General features: G+C 43.3%; 1 long non-coding RNA gene across 1 annotated transcript; it reads left to right on the top strand.

The window, feature by feature from the left end:
• Window positions 1–1329: 1329 nt before the first annotated feature.
• LOC142784490 (uncharacterized) lies at window positions 1330–5759 on the top strand. Its single transcript, XR_012888649.1, has 2 exons — window positions 1330–1942; window positions 4322–5759. It is a non-coding gene; the product is annotated as an uncharacterized LOC142784490 (long non-coding RNA).
• The last annotated feature ends 1037 nt before the right edge of the window (window positions 5760–6796 follow it).

The following is a 6796-nucleotide window of genomic DNA, read 5'->3' as shown; positions in this document are numbered from 1 at the left end:
GTCAGCAGTTCACTCTGGGCAGCCACTATTTTCTCAATTTTTTCCTCGACCTCATAAAGCTTACACTTGGCATCAACCTCCTCTCCATTAGCGCCTCCACTTGGGTCCATTTTCAAACCAACCCCACATATTGAACATTTTACAGCCTTTTTCACCACGTCTTTTTAATACTAATTGTCCTTATGAATTGTCCCACTCGATAATTACGAAACACGACGTACGACCAACCCTGCCCTGCGAAAAAAAAAAGAAAGTCTAAACTCTACCACAAAAAATTGCGTGTTCGGCGTATGTGCACCTCCCCCACGGGGTGGCAAGAAAAAAACAAACCAACAGACACACAACTAGTAAATACCACGTGACTCACCCCCGAAAAAGCCGTACAATATAATAGGTGCTATAAAGGTTTTAACTGCTGCCTTAATAATTATGAAAGCAAGCTCGAAACATGCAAAACCACTTATCTGCGCAGTCGATCGGAAGCGCTCAAAAAACACGTCCATCCACCGTGCCAGTGCGAACTCGAACGTGGCCTCCCTCGTGCGCGCGACCCCGCACGACGTCTGAACCCCCCCCCCCCTCCCTTACCTTATGACATCTTATCTCAAGGCTAACATAGCAGTTTTGTCCTGAAGTAGATTTTCGCTTGTAAGTTCTATTCATTTGTAAGTGGCACCTTTTTACTGACCCTCAGGTTGCGGGATCAAATCCCGGCTGTGGCGGCTTCATTTACGATGGAGGCAGAAACGTTGTAGCCCCGTGTGCTGAGATTTGGGTGCACGTTAAAGAACCCCAGGTGGTCTAAATTTCTGGAGCCCTCCAGTACGGCGTCTCTCATGATCATATGGTTGTTTTGGCACGGTAAACTCCAGATATCAATCAAATCAAGTTGCAGCTTTGTAAAATTTGTGCTAAAAATGCCCATCGCTCCTATATATTTATCTATTCCAGATTTTACATTTTTTTCAATTCGCCAATTTTTTTTCCTTTGCCTGTGCTGGATTCTTCATCCTACCAAACTGGGATTGTGAGGGAAGATAATTGCAGGTAGTGCAATATTACGACTCATACACCGACCAGTGGGCAGGCACACATTTATATACTTAACATAACGGAAAGTACACAGCGTAAGACAGCATAAAGGCAAATATTCCTACAATGCATGCAGACATGTTCAGATCCTCTCTTTACGTAGTAAGATTTACCCCGAATGACAGTTGTAGCCCGGATGGTATTGAAAAGCAGTTAGAGTCATCTATGATCCAATCAAGAGCCACACTAGCAACATTCCTTTGACACCACGGTCAGAGTGTGATGTGGCCAGGAAAGAGCGGCAGCTATGGGACCGGTTGTGAATTTTTTCTGCTTCATCGTGCAGATTTCGTCTCTTGTCTACACGTGGCCATGCGCTGCTTCTGCGGCGTCAACGAACGGGTCTACGTCAACGACCATCCTAATCGCTGTCCCCGCTGCTCAACCCGATGCCTGTGCTACAACCGCTTGGATGGCACCGTTCCACCTTTTGGACCAGCCGATTCCTTCGTCGACGTCAGCACATCCTGCTGATTTAAACGTCAGCCCGTCGTCGGCGCCTTTCAGTGGCCAGGAAAGAGCGGCAGCTATGGGACCGGTTGTGAATTTTTTCTGCTTCATCGTGCAGATTTCGTCTCTTGTCTACACGTGGCCATGCGCTGCTTCTGCGGCGTCAACGAACGGGTCTACGTCAACGATCATCCTAATCGCTGTCCCCGCTGCTCAACCCGATGCCTGTGCTACAACCGCTTGGATGGCACCGTTCCACCTTTTGGACCAGCCGATTCCTTCGTCGACGTCAGCACATCCTGCTGATTTAAACGTCAGCCCGTCGTCGGCGCCTTTCAGTGGCCAGGAAAGAGCGGCAGCTATGGGACCGGTTGTGAATTTTTTCTGCTTCATCGTGCAGGTTGGTAACCGCCCGTCTTTGTACTCAAAGCGCTCCAGTGATACATGTCTGCTGCTCTTGCCTGGCCCAAGTGTTATATATGACAATGTCTCTGAGTGCTTTCATGTCCTCAAGTTACTTTTGTGCGGGGATATTGAATCAAACCCAGGACCGGACGATAAGGTGCTGACAGCTATTGCTAGCCTTTCAGCTAAAGTAGACTCGCGTCATGCGGAACTTCTTGCCGTACTTAACCAAGTTCAAACCAATCAATCTTTATTAGAACAGAAAGTAGCCGACCTTTCTAGCAGGCTAGCGACAGTTGAGACGATGGTAGAATCATATGACTCGGGTCACCATATTCCTGATCTTCCGCAAGCAGTAAATACAGTCATAAGAAACGAAACGACTGCTCTTCATTCCCGACTTGACGAGTTGGAAGATCGCTCTCGTAGAGATAATTTGATATTTTTTGGCCTTGCTTACAATGTTTCTGAAGGTTGGGCGCAGAGTGAAAAAATAATCACTGACCTTATATCTCAAAAACTTGACCTCAACCTATCAAATGAAGCAATACAGCGGGCGCATAGGCTTGGTGCCTATGTTCTCAATAAGTGCCGGCCTATTATTGTTAAATTTCAGTCGTCAAAAATAAAGGATAACGTTTTTTATCAGAGGAAGAAGTTTCAACCCTCTAAGGTGTCAGTTAGTGAAGATTTCTCGAGGCCAACACGACAATGCCGAAAAAAGTTACATGAATTTGGTAAAAACTCTGGACAGCCGTACTCGCTACGATCAAACAAATTGTATATTAACAAGACTGTCTATGTGTATTGCCATGTTACCGACCGTGTGTGCGAACTTCAGACACGCGATGAGCGCAACAACAGTAACATTGGTAATGCTTCCCCCGTCACTCTTCCAGCTGCTGCCAGTTTACCCGCCCCAGCAACATAGCTAGCACGAACGCAATCAGCCAGTCAGGTGTCCCTGCTGTATTCCAATGTGCGTAGTGTGTGTAACAAGCGCGACGACTTATCTTCCGTTATCGACACGTGTTCTGCGGATGTGGTACTGCTCACAGAAACTTGGCTCTCTTCCGCTATTCATGACTTTGAAATATTGCACTGCGAAGCGGGCTACAAAATTTATCGTTCGGATCGTACTGGTAGTCGAGGCGGTGGTGTGTTGATAGCTGTCCGGGATACTTTCATCTCTAGTGCGATTATGGTCGACACCAACTTAGAATTTGTTAGCGCGTGTGTATTTACAGGGCATAGAAAGTTCATTTTCAGTGTGTGCTATAAACCGCCACAGTCTTCAACAGCATTTTGTCAAGAGTTACATGATGTCCTAAATAAGTTGACTGTGCGGTTTCCCAAATGTCCTTTATTTCTTTTTGGAGATTTTAACTTGCCTTCTATAATCTGGTCTACTGACCCGCCAAGTCTTGTGGAAAATTCAATAGAATGTTCGTCATTTTTGAATGTTTGTTTAGATTTTAACCTTAAGCAACTGGTACTTCAGCCTACTCGTTGCTCACCTCATTCTGCCAATGTACTAGATTTGCTGCTTACGACCACTCCAGAACTCGTCTCACCCCTAGTATTTATGCCCGGTCTAAGTGATCACTGTTTTATTCACTGTAGTATTCATGCCCATTTACCTTGCACGAAGCAAGTTAAATTCATTAAAGATTATAAAAACGCCAATTTTGCTGCAATAAATAATGAACTTGCTAATTTCATCACAGACTATATGCCTGGTTTTTATACACGCACCATTCAAGAAAATTGGTTTATGTTTAAAGAAAAGGTCGCTTTTTTGATTGACCGCTACATTCCTAAAAAATAGATCCTTTCTTCTTCTAAAGCCCCTTGGTTTAACGCCCATTTGAAGCGCTTACTAAACAAGAAGAAAAGGATTTTCCGCCGAGCAAAAGTGGTGATGACGCCTGAGCGTTGGCACGCGTACTTCGTCGCTGAACAAGAGTACAAAAACGCCATTGCGCAGACTAAAAATGTATTCCACAACATTACCCTACCCACCCTACTGAAAGATAATCCCCGGCAATTTTGGAATGTAGTTCGTGGCAGCAGATCTACAACGTTTCACCTACTAGATAGCAATGGTGATGCTGTTTACAATCGTGACTGCTGCAATGTGATGAATGATGTATTTGTTTCTTGTTTTTCTGGGGCAACACCCTTTTCTATGCCTTCTGTCGAAGACCTTTCTTTTTTTCCTATGGATTTCATATCTGTTGATTCATCTGGAGTGTGCCGTATAATAGAAAAAATGAAATTGTCTAGCTCTGCAGGCAACGACGGCATCAATTCAAAGTTCTTAAAAAACACAAAACTTTATTCTTCCATTATACTCGCTGAACTTTTTTCGCAGTCTTTGCAGTCTTCCACTTTGCCAGATGATTGGAAGGTGGGTAAGGTGGTTCCACTTCACAAATCAGGTAACACCCACTCTCCCCTCAATTACAGGCCAATATCTTTAACCAGTGTACCCTGCAAACTTCTCGAGCACATCATCTATTCAAACTTAGTATCTTTTCTCGAATCCAACTCATTTTTCCCCAAGGCAACACGGTTTCAGGAAGCACTTCTCTTGTGAAACGCAGTTACTTTCTTTTACTAACGATCTTTTTCGTGCTTTCGACAATAATTTCATTATTGACTGCATCTTTTTAGATTACGCTAAAGCCTTCGACACTGTTTCGCATACTCTCCTTCTTCTCAAAATGAGCAAGCTAAGTATAGATCCTAACATCCTTGACTGGATTCACTGTTTTCTAACAAACCGTCTGCAGTATGTTCATGCTAATAATTATAACTCTCCTACCGTTGCTGTAACATCAGGCGTACCACAGGGTTCTGTTTTAGGTCCATTGCTTTTTCTTATTTATATTAATGATTTGCCTGTCGGAATTAATTCTACCATTAGGCTTTTTGCTGATGATTGCGTACTGTATCGTGTCATTCATAATCAACATGACGTTTCTACATTGCAGTCCGACATTGACGCTGTTTCTAACTGGTGCGACAAGTGGCTCATGAAATTAAACATCAGTAAGTGTAAAGTTATGAGAGTAATGCACCACAATAAAGTCAATGACCATTTTTCCTATACCCTCAAAAACTCCTTTTTAAACCCCGTTACTAGTTACCGTTACCTTGGCGTGCATATAACCCACAACCTCTCTTGGAATATGCATGTTGAACATGTAATTAATAACGCTGATCGCATGCTTGGATTTCTCCGCCGTCATTTTTCATCCGTTCCTTCAGATTTAAAACTTAAATTGTACACAACACTCGTTAGATCGAAATTGGAATACGCTTGTTCTATTTGGGATCCATTTAGCTCCGTATTAACTACAGCCCTTGAATCCGTTCAGAACCGTGCAGCTCGTTTTGTGCTCTCTAACTACAACCGCTACGCCAGTGTTTCTTCAATGAAAGCTACCCTAGGATTACCAACACTTAAGTCAGGCCGTAAGTACTTCCGTCTCAACCTATTTCACAAAATCTTTTACACGAATCCAATACTTAAAAATGATCTTTTCCTTCCCCCAGATTATGTATCACCACGGTTAGACCATCATCTTAAAGTTAAAGTTCCCATATGCCGCACTAACACTTGCCATGCTTCTTTTTTGCCTCAAACAAGCAATGACTGGAACCACCTTCCTGCCTCCATTGCTGCAATCGAAGAATCTGCCGCCTTCAAAATTGCAGTTATTGATATATTGTTGTCAGACCACTCCTCTCTGTAATGCCCTCGGGCCCTGAGAGTATGAAAATAAATAAATAAATAAATAAAACAGCGCACTGTATTGTTCATGTTTATTTCCAACGCACATGTACATTGTTCTTCGCAATGTGCCCATTGTAGCAGATGTCTATCGATGTAATACTAAATGTTAGCTGAAAACATCACCAAGGGAGATGACGAATCGTCTATTTCATTGATTTTTACATGAGCCAACTATGTAATCAAGAAAAAAAAAGAAATTTCAAAGGGCTCATTTTTCTGTTTAACTCAATCTTAATGAAAACCAGAGGATAAGTAAGCTGATAAAGCTATGGGAATGTCAACTGTACTGTTTTAAGTGCATCGTAGCAATTGTGATACATATGCGCATAACAACGAAATGGACGAAAGGCAATTTTCATCGACAAGCACCAAACCTGCAATCTTGAAATGATGCACCTGATGCTCTACCATAGCTCAAGTTATATAGCATTGCACAAATTATCCAAAGGTGGCCGGTTCAATCCCTATTGGGGGCAAGTTGTCCTTCCGTCCACTTTCCTTTATGCACATACATATCACAACTATACATTTACAACAGTGCCATTTAGGTCCCCTGTACCTTTCCATAGCTTCACTATTTTCTCGTTTTCTTTATCCTGCATAACTGAAACTGAAAATTTTGCAAGAATGCAGCAGCACCCAAATAATTTCATGAAGGGCAATGCAAGCTTGAACGCCACAACAGGTCATCACTAGAACATTAACTTTGAATAAAATAATCTGATGGTCATCACACCTGACTCAGCTATAATGTCCAGCCGCTATTAATGCATATGAACCATGACAAATTGACGTCTACACATTCACAAAACAATGGCAGCATATCCATAGAGTGAATGATGGAAAGTGGGGCGAAGCATTCGTCCGTCCATTCGTTCTTGCTTCCATTCGTCCATGCGTCCGTCTCTGTGACCGTCCATGCGTCCATCTGCCCATCCGTGCGTGCGTCTGTTCGTGCGTCCGTCCCTGCGTTCGTCCATGCATCCGCCCCTGCATCCGTTTATGCGTCCATCCATGCAACTGTAAGTGTGCCCGTTGGTCCATCTA

This window comes from Rhipicephalus microplus, unplaced genomic scaffold (genome assembly GCF_043290135.1).
Source record: "Rhipicephalus microplus isolate Deutch F79 unplaced genomic scaffold, USDA_Rmic scaffold_14, whole genome shotgun sequence".
Lineage (NCBI taxonomy): Eukaryota > Metazoa > Arthropoda > Arachnida > Ixodida > Ixodidae > Rhipicephalus > Rhipicephalus microplus.
The sequence above is the reverse complement of the archived record's forward strand: the minus strand, read 5'-3'. Positions and strand labels throughout refer to the sequence as shown.